This window comes from Notolepis coatsorum (genome assembly GCF_963971535.1).
Source record: "Notolepis coatsorum genome assembly, chromosome: 14".
Classification (NCBI taxonomy): Eukaryota; Metazoa; Chordata; class Actinopteri; order Aulopiformes; family Paralepididae; genus Notolepis; species Notolepis coatsorum.
Genome location: NC_140178.1, coordinates 4613244 through 4631095, shown reverse-complemented (window position 1 = coordinate 4631095; position 17852 = coordinate 4613244). Strand labels below are relative to the sequence as shown.

The following is a 17852-nucleotide window of genomic DNA, read 5'->3' as shown; positions in this document are numbered from 1 at the left end:
TAATAGGATCCCCAAGCCATTAAGTGCCGCAGCCAAAGTAGTAAGGGATGGTATGTCTGAAATGGGTTTGGTCGATGTTTGGAGAATACTTAACCCACTGGAGAGGGAATACTCATTTCATTCTGCGGTACATGGCACTTATTCCAGATTAGACTTGTTTTTAACAACTAAATCACTACTTCACAATGTAATTGAATGTAAATATCTAGCCTCTACAATATCGGATCACTGTCCTTTGAAATTGAAGGTGAAACAATATTTGGACAAACCTAAAACTAAGCGTTGGAGATTCAAGCCATATCTCCTTAACGACCCAGATTTTGTTAACTTCCTAGAAAATCAAATCGATGACTTTTTAATAATTAATGTAAACTCTGCCTCCCCAAGCATAATCTGGGAGACACTGAAAGCTTTCCTAAGAGGTCAGATAACGTCTTTTGGAGCTTCTAAACAAAGAAAAAGTAGACAGTATCTAAACACACTAGACAAAGAAATTCATGAACTAGAGAAAAAACATGCAGAATCCAATAGAGCAGAAACTCTGCACATACTAGTAAAAAAGCGGCTTGAATATAGCAACTTAACTACTAGCCAAGTAGATGCAGACATGGCCAGAACTAAATACCACTACTATGAAAAGGGGGACAAAACCGGCAAGCTACTCAGCTGGCAAATAAGAAAAGAAGAGATGGCAAAAACAATAGACTCAATCAAATCTAAGGATGGTGATTTATTACATAAACCTGAAGAGATAAACCAGAGGACGAACCAGAGGACATCTCGTTGCTACAACTAGGAAGCCTTCACGCTTTGACTCTATATATATCTATGGATGAAACGCCCACAGCCATACTTCCGCAATTCGTGACGCGAAGTGGGAGATATCGGGGTCTATAAAAAAGTCCCATATGTCCTAGTAGGAATTACCACTAGCAGGCTGACGTGAATGGTTTTTCCCAGTCGGAAGCTGGTTCTTCCGCTTCTTCCCAGTAACGTGAACGCGGACTTAGCTGCCTGGTGCGCATGCGCTGTGACACCAACGGCGGAGATGGACGTTCGGTCTGTAAATACCACTCGTCGAGTAACAATGTTTTAAACTGTTTATTAGCAACTCCGAGCTTCCAGACCCCATCGTGAAGCTGTGTTAGACCCATATTGTACGCTGGGTATCTTTGAAATTCAGATCTGATGTATTCTTGACACACCCCGAGCCCCTCGATGACGCTTGGTCGTTTCTTTACTGGCTAATCGCGGCGTAAAAGCAAGTGACTGCGGTCACAAAAGCCCCAGGCTTGCAAACCGAAAGTCACGAAAGGGGCTACAAAATACCTTGTTAATGAGCATGCCCCTGTGGAACAACCCTTGTGTCCCCAAAATTATTAGTGATGGAATATCTGAAAATTGGAGAACCAAGGGAATCAGCGAAATAAGAGACTTGTATAACCAAAGCATCTTTTCTGATTTTAATTCCCTGAGCGAAATATAATTTACCTTCATCCATCTTTTTTAAATACCTACAGATACGGAACTGGGTAAAAAATAACAGTTATAGCTATCCCCATATGTCTGAAACACCAATAGAGAAACTGTTTAACACAAAAACATCAAAGGGCCTGACATCTAAAATCTACACACTGATGAACACTGAACAGAAAGATGATAAGATGCTACAACAAAAAGATAAATGGGAAAAAGACATTAAAGGTGTCATGCAGTGCTATTCCTAGCACTATTTGGGCAACTTTACACACTTCCTGTGAGTCTATGTAACACATGTGTAATTTTTATTCCAAAAATAATCATTGTTTTATATTTCTAATCTTGTACTCAAAACCAGCATTTTTCAGCCTCATGAAATCAGGCTATTATTTGGCTTGGCTCCACCCACACTTTGAGTGACAGCCACCCACCAAATAGCTCCGCCCATCTCCCCGTCATTCCATCCAGGTAGAGGTCTGAGGTCTTAGGTTTCAGGTTTTTATTTCGACACGCAAAAACATATACCGATTTTACTAACTAATACAACATGGCTGTACATTATGTTTGGGATCCAGAGAGCGACCCACAGTTTGATCCCGAAGAAGAAGAAGAAGGCGATTTGCTACAGCGAGGCTTACATTACATCGTTTCCGATTGGTAAGTTGATTAATTGCACTATTAGTTACTTACTGTTATATAATAGTTGTGTACTTCTGTCGCACGCGGCCCGTCGAAAACACACACTCACTAACGTTAGATTGTACTGACACTAACCCCCAAACAACAGCGATCGAGGCTTACGTTACATCGTTTCCGATTGGTAAGTTGATTAATTGCACTATTAGTTACTTACTGTTATATAATAGTTGTGTACTTCTGTCGCGCGCGGCCCGTCGAAAACACACACTCACTAACGTTAGATTGTACTGACACTAACCCCCAAACAACAGCGATCGAGGCTTACGTTACATCGTTTCCGATTGGTAAGTTGATTAATTGCACTATTAGTTACTTACTGTTATATAATAGTTGTGTACTTCTGTCGCGCGCGGCCCGTCGAAAACACACACTCTGTCCCGATGAGAGTCTCTGCTCGGAGACTGTTGCTTCTGTGAACAGTGTGACTGAAAGATAAAGATGATTGACTGTTGCTTCTGTGAACAGTGTGACTGAAAGATAAAGATGACTGACTGTTGCTTCTGTGAACAGTGTGACTGAAAGATAAAGATGATTGACTGTTGCTTCTGTGAACAGTGTGACTGAAAGATAAAGATGACTGACTGTTGCTTCTGTGAACAGTGTGACTGAAAGATAAAGATGATTGACTGTTGCTTCTGTGAACAGTGTGACTGAAAGATAAAGATGATTGACTGTTGCTTCTGTGAACAGTGTGACTGAAAGATAAAGATGACTGACTGTTGCTTCTGTGAACAGTGTGACTGAAAGATAAAGATGATTGACTGTTGCTTCTGTGAACAGTGTGACTGATTGTACTGACTGACACTAACTGTACTTGACGATTGAAATTGGGGGACCCTGATGTAAACAAGACGAAAGTCTTTCTCTGGCCTCCATTGATTGATAATTTCATTCACCCTCAAATCTACTAGGTGCACGTGCGGAAATTGTGAACGGATGCCAACAGAGACTGAGAATGTATGCTGCATGGAAGTTCCACAGGTAAAGTAGTAACACAAACTTGCATCTTGGTAGCACTGAAAACCATGCATATGGCTAACGATTTAATTTTCTATATATATAGGTCAGACGTCGAATTAACCAGGAACCAACTGGACTACTGTGCATGGTTGATCATCCGGGATTGGATCCAGTGTGCTTCAACCCCTATACCATCCAAATGGCAACTAATATCTACAAGGCAGATTTTGGCCGGATACCAGAAAGCGGAATCAATAAGTAAATAATATTTATTACAGATTTATATATTTTTTTACAGGTGTTTCTCCATCTTGCATCTCTCAGACTATACTAATCTTTCTTGCAAACACAATCTAATCCTTATTGCACATCACATATAATCAATGCTTGCTACTGTCCAATGACATGACATGACAAATGGTTATTTCCCAGCTTTTTTTTTTATTTTATTTGTGCATAAATATAATACTTGATTTTCTTCAGCCGTTTCAGATATATCGCGTACAGATGCTTTGTCGCGTGGTGCTTCGGCTACTTAGGCCGCAGAGTGAGGGTAGTAATCCCATCCTGTGTCGTGGTTCGAATCCGCACAGAATTTCCGGATGTTGATGGTGTCTATACTGGCTTCAGACCGGTACAGGATTGAATCGTGACACATAGCCGGCTACCGCTTCTTCCATGGAAGGCCTGTCGAACTGTGCGCACAAAGGTTCTGGGATGGCAATCGCCTCTACCACCTGGATATATTGTTGGGGGTCACGAACGACGGAGTCAAACAGGAGCGCCATCAGCTGGTTGACATAGTCTGTAAATGAGAAATTGTTATTTGTTTTGTCATGTTAAAAAGGTTATTATTTATTCAATTTATTGTATTCCACTGTAAGTGGAAATATTTTTCTATTTATATAGGTCATGTGTGTGCAATAATAAATGTTGATATTTTTACTTACTGAATGTCGCTGGGATTTTCCTTGGTTTTATTGTGTGTCCACCTTTTTTGGCCTTTGGAAAACTCATCTTGTACGCCGGCTCTCCAGAAGCGTTTATGGCTTGCTGGCGATTTGAGTTTTCATTGAAATGCATGGCAGCTAGGTATAGTCTGAAAGGAAAATTTCAATAAGCACAAGCAATATATTTGTAGTTGATCTGAGGTTATCTAATGCAACATAATGAGTTATTTGACAAATCAGGAGTCCATAATTAGTCATTTGTACACAATATAAAATACCTGCAAAGCATTCCTATGTACGAAAAAACCACGTTTTTTGGGGCAAAACGTAAAATCACACTGTGATAGGACTCCAATGAAGACGTTTGATGGTGTGGACTCAATTTGGCGACATCTTTGATGATCCTTGTGTTTAGCAAAACCTTCTCGAGCTGGTGGGCCGGTTTTGAGTCTAAAGTAAAAAAGAAATTGCATTCAGATATTTCATTAGAGTATATTACAGTAGATTAGAATTATTCAAGCAAGTATACATTTGAAAATCACACCAATCTAGAATGAGGACATAAATAAATATTTTGAGTATATATTCATGATGAAAGACAGACAGACATACCAGGTTTAACCCACTTGCTACTATCTCTTGATACACGGTCAGCATGAAGACAACGCGGATAGAGTGGTTCTTCGTCGTGTTCATGTACATTCATCATGTGATTGAGACATGACTTCCACCTAGCAACCCTCTCATCGGCAGACTTCGACGTGGCAGCTGTCCAGTAGAGGTGGTTTGAAATGTGCAGGCGCCACTTTTTTATGACCTTGCAGTCTTTCGCCTGTGCAATTTTGTCAAGCTTCTTAGACAGACCTTGAATTACATAACATAACATAACATTACATAACAGTCGTATGACATACATGACATACAGATAGACAGTACTGCTACATCTACATTTTTTGACATACCAGATTTGCAATTACAGTACTGGTTGGGTGGGTGGGGGGGGGGGGGGGGGTTGGTAGGAGGGGTGGAATTGAATGTGGGATGCGTTTCGACATACCTTTGGCCACGTGCCACACATCGTAGAAGTGTTTGATGTCGTGATCTCTCAGGTACTTTTGGATCTGCGGGTGACGGTCTGTGACAATACAGTCCAAGGTCACGGATTTGGCGTCCAGAAGAGCGAGGCTTCTCCTCAAGCCCTCCAGTTCCATATGGTAGCTGCCTCCCACCTCATTGCTCTGGAACAAGGAAGGGAATAGCCTTTTCAAAATTCCACAATTAACATTTCCTAACCCCCGCTCACACACACAGCCAGCCAGACCACTTCACACCCCGCTCACACACACAGCCAGCCAGACCACTTCACACCTACAGCGATTCAAGATTCAAGACCGAGAGCTTTGTGTTCGTTTGAGCACAATGAAGGGTGCAGTGTCTCTTCAGACTTGTTAATTACCTGAATTAGTTGGACGTCTATGACATGATTGGTGGCGAGTTCCATCACAGAGTAACTTCCGTACTTAGCACTGTGGCCTGTTGAAAATAATAATAACAATTTCAATCAATGTAGTGCAATATTAAAAATGTATTCATAAAGTAGGAATTTGTCATTGGGGAGCTTTTTCTAACCTGGACTATCGGCTCGCATGTCACCGCCGATTATCACGCTTTCTTTCTCGCTTAATCTGGCGAGGGTAACGTCTTGGTCCTTGGTCCACAAACTTAGAACAGCAGGTTCCAAGAACTTCTTGGCGTGTACCCGAAACGCTCTGTACTTTATTGTGGAGACGTGTAACGCATTTAGGACCTAAAAGAATAAATGAATAACGCTTTGTTAATATGCACGTGTGAATCACAAACAAAAACATAATGTATATCTGACTTGTCAATCAAATCAATCAAATCAAATACCTTCTCCATTTGGGTGAAAGATGAGCCAGTAAAAAAAACTGCTGCAGAAAGCTGAATATTTCCAGCTGGTGTGCTGCCGATGAGAGGCTGACTCGCCCATTTACGGCTATATTTACAACCGGGGCAAACTTGGGAGACAGCCAAGAAGGTCCCTCGCGTAGTTTTGGTGATATGACATTGAGCATCGCACACCGGACACTGTTGAAATAATTCCAGTAGACTGTCTTCGTAAACGATGTATTTCTGGACCTCATAGATTGGTTTTGACGGTTCCCTGCTTGAGAAAAACACAAATAAATAACACGGCACAACTATATAGCTTTTGTATTTTTACGGGCCATGGAGATGTTTGTAACAACTAACTTACGCTAGAATCGAGGGCTCGCTAATCAAAGAGTCAATGTTGAAAGTGGAATCCTGCGGCTCTGGAACATCGATCGAGCTGTCGGTCACTCCATCGTCATCAGACTCCAGTCGTGGTCTTTTACTGGGTCTAAACCCCTTCACAGGTGTTGACGTGGATGGTCCCTGTTGATTAGACCAGTATCCAGTATTTTGTGTCCCCACCGAGAGCGACACGACTTTCGCCTGAACACCTATTTACAAAACATAGTTTAGTCAAACAAGGGATTTATTGATAACTTTGCTCACTCACTCACTCACTCACTCACTCACACACTCACACATTGTGACCTGCTCTGGCGTAACAGCAACATGGTCACCACACTAGAGCTAGCATTGTGACCTGTGTAACACCAACATGGTCACCACAATAGAGCTAGCATTGTGACCTGTGTAACACCAACATGGTCACCACACTAGAGCTAGCATTGTGACCTGGTGTAACAGCAACATGGTCACCACAATAGAGCTAGCATTGTGACCTGTGTAACACCAACATGGTCACCACACTAGAGCTAGCATTGTGACCTGGTGTAACACCAACATGGTCACCACACTAGAGCTAGCATTGTGACCTGGTGTAACACCAACATGGTCACCACACTAGAGCTAGCATTGTGACCTGGTGTAACAGCAACATGGTCACCACAATAGAGCTAGCATTGTGACCTGTGTAACACCAACATGGTCACCACACTAGAGCTAGCATTGTGACCTGGTGTAACACCAACATGGTCACCACACTAGAGCTAGCATTGTGACCTGGTGTAACAGCAACATGGTCACCACACTAGAGCTAGCATTGTGACCTGTGTAACACCAACATGGTCACCACACTAGAGCTAGCATTGTGACCTGGTGTAACACCAACATGGTCACCACACTAGAGCTAGCATTGTGACCTGGTGTAACAGCAACATGGTCACCACACTAGAGCTAGCATTGTGACCTGTGTAACACCAACATGGTCACCACACTAGAGCTAGCATTGTGACCTGGTGTAACACCAACATGGTCACCACACTAGAGCTAGCATTGTGACCTGGTGTAACAGCAACATGGTCACCACACTAGAGCTAGCATTGTGACCTGTGTAACACCAACATGGTCACCACACTAGAGCTAGCATTGTGACCTGGTGTAACACCAACATGGTCACCACACTAGAGCTAGCATTGTGACCTGGTGTAACAGCAACATGGTCACCACACTAGAGCTAGCATTGTGACCTGTGTAACACCAACATGGTCACCACACTAGAGCTAGCATTGTGACCTGGTGTAACACCAACATGGTCACCACACTAGAGCTAGCATTGTGACCTGGTGTAACAGCAACATGGTCACCACACTAGAGCTAGCATTGTGACCTGTGTAACACCAACATGGTCACCACACTAGAGCTAGCATTGTGACCTGGTGTAACAGCAACATGGTCACCACACTAGAGCTAGCATTGTGACCTGTGTAACACCAACATGGTCACCACACTAGAGCTAGCATTGTGACCTGGTGTAACACCAACATGGTCACCACACTAGAGCTAGCATTGTGACCTGGTGTAACAGCAACATGGTCACCACACTAGAGCTAGCATTGTGACCTGTGTAACACCAACATGGTCACCACACTAGAGCTAGCATTGTGACCTGTGTAACACCAACATGGTCACCACACTAGAGCTAGCATTGTGACCTGGTGTAACAGCAACATGGTCACCACACTAGAGCTAGCATTGTGACCTGTGTAACACCAACATGGTCACCACACTAGAGCTAGCATTGTGACCTGGTGTAACACCAACATGGTCACCACACTAGAGCTAGCATTGTGACCTGGTGTAACAGCAACATGGTCACCACACTAGAGCTAGCATTGTGACCTGTGTAACACCAACATGGTCACCACACTAGAGCTAGCATTGTGACCTGGTGTAACACCAACATGGTCACCACACTAGAGCTAGCATTGTGACCTGGTGTAACAGCAACATGGTCACCACACTAGAGCTAGCATTGTGACCTGTGTAACACCAACATGGTCACCACACTAGAGCTAGCATTGTGACCTGGTGTAACACCAACATGGTCACCACACTAGAGCTAGCATTGTGACCTGGTGTAACAGCAACATGGTCACCACACTAGAGCTAGCATTGTGACCTGTGTAACACCAACATGGTCACCACACTAGAGCTAGCATTGTGACCTGGTGTAACACCAACATGGTCACCACACTAGAGCTAGCATTGTGACCTGGTGTAACAGCAACATGGTCACCACACTAGAGCTAGCATTGTGACCTGTGTAACACCAACATGGTCACCACACTAGAGCTAGCATTGTGACCTGGTGTAACAGCAACATGGTCACCACACTAGAGCTAGCATTGTGACCTGGTGTAACAGCAACATGGTCACCACACTAGAGCTAGCATTGTGACCTGTGTAACACCAACATGGTCACCACACTAGAGCTAGCATTGTGACCTGTGTAACAACAACATGGTCACCACTAGAGCTAGCATTGTGACCTGTGTAACGCCAACATGGGTCACCACACTAGAGCTAAATTTGATTTGCAAATACAGTACTGTTTGTGATACTGAAGGAGTCAAGAAAAGGGAGTATATACATTTGACTGTATATACTGTATATATACTGTATATTGACAACCATACTGGGTAATTTACATTGGAGGTGGGGGGGGGGGGGGACACTATACAAACAATCCACATTCCTTTACAGCTTTGGGTGAAAGCGGTGGGTGAAGGGGGCCAATCTAAACAATTCTGGGTCACATTATTACACATTATTACATTACATCACACTGAGTTACAAACCTACCTTGACTCTTGACATGCGAACGAAGTGTTTTCATAGAAAGCTGTGTACCAACAGAACGAATCTTTGGGTTGTCTGTCTGGCAACTGAAGTCCCTTGAAGCAGGAGAAAGGCGTACATTGCCGCTGGAACTTGTGGTGGCCTAAGAGTTACCAAATCGTAAATCAATTACAATATAATACAAGCCACTAAATATAACGTTACCTTGTTTACCTCTCACTAGTTGTGTTCTTTTATTTAGAAGTTATGACTAGCTTGCTTCAATAGTTTTCTATAACGTTACTTTATAAAGAGCAGCAGTTACTATAACGTTAGATGGTATTTATGATAACATATCTCACACGACATATCTACTTACTATTTCTTGTGTCGGGTCGCGTATTGAAGGCACAGCTCTTTTGGTTAGCACCAACATGGAGACCACTCCAGCATCAAAAATACCTTGATTGGTGACGTCGTCGGCGGAGAAATGTGCAGTACAAACCCGAGTATTAGACGTTGCAACGGAACTTGGAGGGTCACCAAAAAGGAACTTGTTCCATTGTTGGCGAAGTTCGGCATCAACGGGGAAACTGTGCAAAGACTTCTCGGTAGCTCTGCAACCAGGAACATTACATCTGCGGGGTTTGCTGCTCATCGTGAAATTGAGGCGAGTGACGGCAATTTCTGTTTCCAGGTTGTATCGGCTCCAGGTACCAAGAATGGAGGCGGGCATTAGGTAAAACCACACAGCCAATCACATCACCTTGCGCTATAAACAGCGCCCCGTGACGTTGCCCAGCTCGTCAAATCAACATGACCTGATTTACTAGAGGCAAATAGGGGATGGGCTGTAGCTGAGGAATTCGTCAATATAGTATTTAGGCCCAAAAACACATTGATACGAACTCCTATTACTATAATACAATGCTAGAGACTGAAAAATGACATTTATAACGCATAGCCCCTTTAAACACAAATATACCATGAAAGAATGGCAGTCATTGCTCCAGAAATCCCAAACAACTTTAACAAATACCAACCATAGGTTAACTCAATTTAATATACTACACAGAATTTATTATACACCTCACAGATTATATCAATTTAGCCACGAGACATCACCCAATTGTCTTCGATGTCAACATGCTAAAGGGGACCTAATCCACACGTTCTGGAATTGCCAGAAGTTAAAATTATTACTGGAAATTTATATTTGAACAACTTTCAAAAATTATTGGAAAAAACGATGACTCCTGACGCACGAATAGCTATTTTGGGTGATATCTCTATGCTGAGTAACTTTGACAACTTTGAAAAGAAATGTATCCTGTTAGCAATGTCTGCTGCAATTTTTTTTTATTCTGTCATTGGAAATCTGAACCCCCTCCCCCGACTAAACAATGGTGGGCAGAACTCCTATCCTATTGCACACCTGAAAAAATCATGTATAATGTGAAAGGAAAAATAATACACTTTCAGAAGATCTGGGGTCGGGCAATGGATTACATACCAAATATGGGTATAGAACTGGAAAGAGCTAATTGAAGCATAACAGAGATTGTGGATGTTGTCTTTTTATATTCTATATTTGTCTGCCTGTTTTTTTTCTTTTTTTGTTGTCGTCATGTTTATTATTTTATTCAGGTAGTAGCACAGACAATCATGGTCTTAAAGTAAATCATGCATTTTGATAGTTTTTTTTGTACTAGGAAGGGTCGGGGAAGGGTTAGTAATTGTTTAGTTAGGAAATGTAATTTATATATTTATAACTTGCATTTTACAACTGTATGTAAATTAAATGTTAAAAGCAAATAAAAGATAATAATTAAACAAAAAGGAGGTTTCAGAGCGGTCTGCACCTCATTCAGGATGATGACCGCTCTGTCCAGACGCCCCTGCTGCTTTCGCACCTCTTCCAGGACTTCCCTGAGCATGGCTTCCTCATCTGGAGGAGGGAGGGAGGGAGAGGAGAGGAGGAGGAGGGAGGGAGGGAGGGGGAGGATAATTGTGATCGGGCCCGCTCACTATAATCTACATAAACAAAACCAGGGTCGGATGTGGAACCGGACCAGCCACCAGCCTTCCCTGCAGCGTGTGCAGCGTGTGCGCCACCTCCCACTGCTGGTCCCGCAGTCCACTCAAGCTGGTACGCAGATTATCTACAGGGTGGGAGGGAGGGGGGGGGGCAAAAGACATGATTATGGCAAAACTTAACTTAAATAATATTAATAATCACTATTATGGGCCCATAAAACATTTAAAGGTCGAATCGCACGGGTCTTACGAGCAGCCACCAATAGTGCCTTCAGGCCTAAATCTGGCAGGCTGCGGCCCATTTCCTTCAAGCGGCGGTCGATCTTGTTCATACAGTGTCAAATAAAAAACACTTTAAAAACCCTAACCGTCGTACTGTTGTTTACTATTATGCATACTCTGCTACTAAGGAATCTACCTGCTCCTCCTTCTGCTGCTCCTACTGCTGCTCCTCCTCCTCCAAGCCCCATTGTGATGTCCAGTTGCAGACCGTTCTCCACACGGGCCAGGACCTTGACCACCTCCCACCGCTGCACATTTCTCAGGTATTCCCTCAGAACTGCTGAAGGGTTGTGTGAAAGTGAAACACTCGTACATTAACTTGACCATTGGCAGGTCGTTGAGCCCTAAGGTCGCGACGAGCAGTCTCCAATAGCTTCCTTAGAGCCTCATCTGGCAGCCTCCGCTTGAACATCACATCCACGCAGAACCTAATTTTGTGCGTCTCGACACGTCCTCTCACATGGTTGAAGGTGAACAATTCCTCATGATATCCTCTGATGCCGAGATTTGTGATGATAATCATGAGTCGATTGGGGCATTCCAAGTTCCCACAACATCCAGCCCAGATCACTGAATGTAGCCAAAAGGGTAATATTGATCACGGCGGGTTGATCTGTGGAATTGATAATAGATATTCAACTTTATAAAATGTGTATTCATCTCTCGGATTGCCTCACATTCCTCCGCAGCTTACAGAGCCTCCAGTTGTTGAAACAGCTCTTCACGCTCAGCACGCTCATCTGCAGGGGGAGGGGGGGGGGGGGGGGGCAGTCATACTTAATACAGTGTCAAATAATCGTGTCAAATAAAAAACACTTTAAATACACCAACCGTAGTACGCTACCTTGCTTATACTACTATCTACTATGCTAATATGTCTTTACACTGTAGCACTCAAGTTCAACACTGTTTGACGAACAATGTTACTTACTTAGCTGCCAGAGTTGTGCTCTTCCTGCTGACTGTTGTACACAACTTGTAAGTCGCTTGGGATAAAAGCATCATCAGCTCAATGACTGAATCTGTTCACATCACGCCTCATCGTGGTCAGAGGTTTCAGAGCGGTCTGCACCCCATTCAGGACGGTGACCGCTCTGTCCAGACGCCGCTGCGGCTTTGTCACCTCTTCCAGGACATCCAGGCTTCCTCATCTGGAGGAGGGAGGGAGGGAGAGGAGAGAGGAGGAGGGAGGGAGGGACCGCAATACTTAACAGGCCTAGCAGCAGCGCCTGGCCCAGGGGTTCCCACAACGGAAACACCGCCTCCACCGCTGCTAGGGACTGAGTCACCGCCCCTGGAGGAGGGAGGGTGGGGGAGAGGGAGGGGGAGAGAGAGGGGGAGAGAGAGGGGGAGAGAGAGGGGGAGAGGAGAGGGAATGTAGAGATGGAGTGTGTGAGAGAGAGGTAGAGTGTGTAAGAGAGATAGAGAGGGGGTATGTAAGAGTACAGTGAATTGTTCTGTGCTGTTTTTAATATCACAGATTCTTTTTTTCCCCCTTGAAAACGAGGGCTTTTCAAAATGCTATAAAACGGAAATGAACCGATAAAAAAAACAATCCGCTTCGACAATGTTGACTGGAAATGAGTCATTGATAATGCGACGGGCAGATTAGACACATAGCCATAATTTAAAACATAGATTAGGCAATATTAACGCCAACATTGAAGTGGATGGTGGGCATTCAAGCACTAAATGTGCGCCCCCTGCTGGGCACTGAAAGTGTTAAAGACAATGATAAAAAGTGTGGGAACCTTAACGCACCTCTGTCTCCATCAGCTCGTCGTCCTCGTCCTCCTCGTCCTCCTCCTCCTCCTCAGCGGGTTGCGAGGATTTTTGTGATGGGTTGTTGTAGTTGGAACTCCTGGTAGTCCGCTATTAGCAGACCCTGTTCCCCAAATCCGTCCGTGAAGCTCTGAGAGAGCGCACCAAAGCATACAACGACGGCCTAGAGGCAGGCAACATGAATGACCACAAGGTGGCGCGATACAACGTAAGGAGGACTGTGTCAGAGGCCAAACGACGCTACAGGGATAAAATTGAACTCCAGTTTGAACAAGCTGACTCTAGAGCTATGTGGCAGGGGCTCAAAACGATGACAGACTACAAAGGCGCCTCCCTCAAACTGAACAGTGACATCTCCTTAGCAAATGACCTCAATACCTTCTATGCGAGGTTTGATGCTGGTAATAACAACACCAGCTCACAAGCCTCGGCAATGGGGGGGGGGGGGTCGGCTGCTGATGGAGGCGCAGAATTCAGGGTAACAGATATAAATATAAATATCGGTATCGGTTTAAAAACAAAAAAAAAACAATAACAATATTTGTTATATATATATCCAGTGAAATTATTAGTTACCTGAAATTATTCAGTTTTTTGGATGGGGAAACCCTGCATATATCGGTATCGGTTGATATCGGTATCGGAAATTAAGAGTTGGACAATATCGGAATATCGGTATCGGTAAAAAAGTCAATATCGAGCATCCCTAATACACACACATACACAAACCAACCCACCCGCATATCCCCTACGCACCTGTACCTATTCGTGTCAACGTGTCTAAACGTGCACCTGTATATCCCTGCGTGCATACCCCCTTTCAGCAGACTGCATCGTGGATCCGGCGGAACTGGAGGAGGGGGGGGGGGGGGGGTGCTAAAGGTGCTCTGGATAAACATATCTTCCTCTCACATCGATGAGGGGGAACAATTGCTCATGATTTGCTCTGATGCCGAGCATGGTGATGGTAATGTTGAGTTCATCGTGGTCCCGTGGCATCATTCCAAGTTCCCGCAACATCCAGCCCAGATCACTGGATGAAGCCAACATGGGGTTATTTTCATCACGGCGGGTTGATCTGTGGAATTGATAATAGACATTCAACTTTATAAAATGTGTATTCATCTCTCTGATTGATTGAAAACTTTATTAACAGATTGCAGAATGGGTACAGTGAAGTACAGCTCAATACATACAATTGTATTCTCTGCCGGAGCTTGTATCCATCATCGTAGGGTCTCTGCCAGCAGCTCTATTTGTCTATGGAGATGTTCACCTTCTTTTACTCAAGTTCAACACTGTTCGACGAACAATGTTACTTACTTAGCTGCCAGAGTTGTGCTCTTCCTGCTGACCTGTTGTACACAACTTGTAAGTTGTGTTTCCGGGTTCCCGTTTTGCGCTGATTGGCCGCTGCCGCACGCTAGCACACGCCCCTCGCTACGCCCGCTAAACCCTCGCTATACCCTCGCTATGAGTGACGCGCGAACAGACTTTCACTTTCGTCTTGTTTACATCAGGGTGAACGCTGTTGCGTGCCACCACCCACTTCAATGACAGAGCTCTCATATTTGCGAATGCATAAACTATATCTTAAATTATGGCCATGTGTCTACTCTGGTCTGCAACCCCTTAACAATTGTATGTATTGAGCTGTACTGTACGCGTGTAGCACGCGGAAACAGCTGTTCGTGCATTTTTTTCTGGAACTTTAAAAAAACTAGCGTTTTTCTAAATGGTATAAAACGGAAATGAACCGATTAAAAAACAATCCGTTTCGACAATGTTGACTGCAAACAAGTCCTTGATAAGCGACGGCCATAATATGGCCATAGCCATAATTTAAGATATAGTTTATGCGTTCACGTCAAATGTATAATACTCTTTTCTGGACTCTTTTTGTATCACAAACAGTACTGTATTTGCAAATCTGGTATGTCATAAATGTATAGATGTAGCAGTACTGTCTATCTGTATGTCATGTATGTCCTGATGAATTGAAAATGGGGGACCCTGATGTAAACAAGACGAAAGTCTCTCTGGTCTGCATCCCCTTAACACTTGTGTGTATTGAGCCGTACCGTATAGTGGTGCTGGTGCTGCTGGTCCCAGTTGTGCTGGTGCTGTTGGTGGTGCTGGTGGTGCTGGTCCTCCCGGGCCCTTTGTGATAATAACTACTTTGAGCAAATTTGAAGACATGCTTAAGGACCCTGAACTCGCCTTTCCGCTGCTGCATCTGCTCCATCACTTTGATCAAGTGTACACGGATAACCGCTGCAGTGGGGGGAGGGAGGAGGGAGGGAGAGAGGGGGGAGGGAGAGAGAGAGAGAGGGGGAGGGAGGGCAGTCATACTTACCGGTAATACAGTGTCAAATAAAATAAAACTTAAAAAAACATACTACTATCAGCCTCGAACATCTGAATTCCCAGCCCCTGCGCTGCCAGACCTGTCCACTTGTCTCGGCGCTGGGTTCAGTCCCGTCTCCGACTCTGGCAGGATACACCCATTCCGGCATGTTCTCCTGCGAACCTCCTGCGCTCAGCCAACGTTTTTCAAAGTCCAGCGGCGAAAATGATGTTCCTCGTATGATTGAGTCGGCCGATCGGCTCAATCTCCAAACTCTTGTTGTATCGCAGGCACCATTCGGCCCAACTTCGGAATGCCCAGACCTCCGTTCGGGCCACTGCTGTACAGCAGTCCGTTCGAAGTACAGAGCGGCAGATGTAGCCAACGCTTGACAGTCTTGCGAATGTGTCTGTCAACTACCAACAGGGGCGTGACGGAGGCATCACAGTGATCCGCCGTATAGAGAACTCTAGGAATCGCATAGAGACACAGGAGCTCCACCTTTACCAAGGGCTTTTCAAAATGCTATAAAACGAAAATGAACCGATAAAAAAAACAATTTCGCTTCGACAATGTTGACTGGAAAACGAGTCATTGATAAGCGACGGGCAGATTAGACACACAGCCATAATTTAAAACATAGATTAGGCGTTATTAACGCCAACATTGAAGTGGATGGTGGGCATTCAAGCGGTAAATCAAGATTAAGCTTGGGCTCTGAAAGTGTTAAGGGCGGCACGCAAGGAGGTTCCGGGGCACCGAGCTCCGGCACGGAAAGTGTTAAAAAGGGAACACCACCAAAATCAAGAATTCCAATTATGTTCTTTCCATGGTCTAGGAAGGTTATCAACATTTGTGAACGTGAGCCTTTTCTCTCAAAGCCAGAAACCAGGGAAGTAGGATTAAAACTTGCGTGTTATCAGGTATAATAATCCATGCTTAATACCTGCTCCATGCCATCCCTCCTCCTCGTCCTCCTCCTCTCGGTGGCACCTGGGCGTCCTCGTTAGTATAGTGGCGAGTGTCCCCGCCTGTCACGCAGAAGACCGGGGTTAAATACCGGTAGTCAAGATTCAAGATTTTGATATCATTGAAAAAATACTAAATGCTTTAGGTACAATGCTTAAAATAACCATGCATGCACACAACCCCCCGCAATGAAGCAACCCAAGCACGCAAAAACTCACGGACGCACGCACGCACACACCCGCTGGGCTGGGGTGGCGCCGTCGGCCGCGTGGTACGACACGGTCTATGAACAAAGAAACAAACTATTTTCATTTAGCCATTTATTAAAGATTAAAAAAAATTGCATATTCTTTAATGATAAAACAAAGTACCGTATTATACGTTAGATATTGTGTATTAAATGTTATAGAAGGGGGGAGGGACAGAGGATTGGCGTGGGTTGGCCCCGGGGTGGTGTCGGCGGGGTGGGAGTAGACCACTGCACTTAGATATAAACACTAGTCTACCTGGAGACTCAATGAGGTCATTGTAGACGTCGCCAAAAATAAAAATATATACTGGATTACTATTACGACGACTAACCACTGCCGATACTACAGATACATCCCTATGGTTTGTTTGGTAACTAGAGGGAACCCCACTCAAAATGTGATTCACACAAATGCATTGTTGAGCTGAACAAATGGATCATGATCATCCATTACTTGTTTTTTTTTTTTTTTTTTTTTTATATGCGTTTTAATAACATTGAACAACAACAACAAAGGTCTGAGGTGATCTCTCTTCTATTTCAGGTGGGCCTCCAGGCTTCTAACTGCCATCAACTGGGCAGACCAGGCTGCAGAAACAAATGAGTGGGGGGGCATAAAATGTTCTCGGGGGGGCACAATGGTTTTTCAACACAGGTTCCCTTTTATACGTTTCAGCTGGGACAGCGGCGCTGTGGCTTGCTTGGCGCTGCCCACGGTGCTGAACTAAACAGCAGAGAGGCAATTGAAAAATCTAATTTCTCTCCATCTTAAGAACTTTCACTTATACAAAAACAGACTGAACGGATATATATAACAGACCTGCTGGGGCAGTGGACTGAGAGCAGGGGACACAAACAGGCTGGATAAGATGGTCAAGAAGGCCAGTAGCGTGGTTGGGGTGGAGCAGGACTATAGGGAGGGTGGCGGAGAGGAGGAACCTTGCTAAGCTCCAGGCCATCAGGG

General features: G+C 44.3%; 3 long non-coding RNA genes across 3 annotated transcripts; 1 reads left to right on the top strand and 2 right to left on the bottom strand.

The window, feature by feature from the left end:
- The first annotated feature begins 3254 nt into the window (after positions 1-3254).
- On the top strand, positions 3255-4092 carry LOC311240105. Its single transcript, XR_014620467.1, has 2 exons — positions 3255-3396; positions 3622-4092. It is a non-coding gene; the product is annotated as an uncharacterized lncRNA (long non-coding RNA).
- Positions 3805-4877, bottom strand: LOC311240104. Its single transcript, XR_014620466.1, has 4 exons — positions 4701-4877; positions 4367-4538; positions 4089-4237; positions 3805-3943 (listed from the first exon to the last, which is right to left on the bottom strand). It is a non-coding gene; the product is annotated as an uncharacterized lncRNA (long non-coding RNA).
- A 378-nt stretch (positions 4878-5255) lies between these two features.
- Positions 5256-9361, bottom strand: LOC311240222. Its single transcript, XR_014620479.1, has 6 exons — positions 9246-9361; positions 6367-6595; positions 6000-6273; positions 5718-5895; positions 5545-5621; positions 5256-5326 (listed from the first exon to the last, which is right to left on the bottom strand). It is a non-coding gene; the product is annotated as an uncharacterized lncRNA (long non-coding RNA).
- Between the last annotated feature and the right edge of the window lie 8491 nt (positions 9362-17852).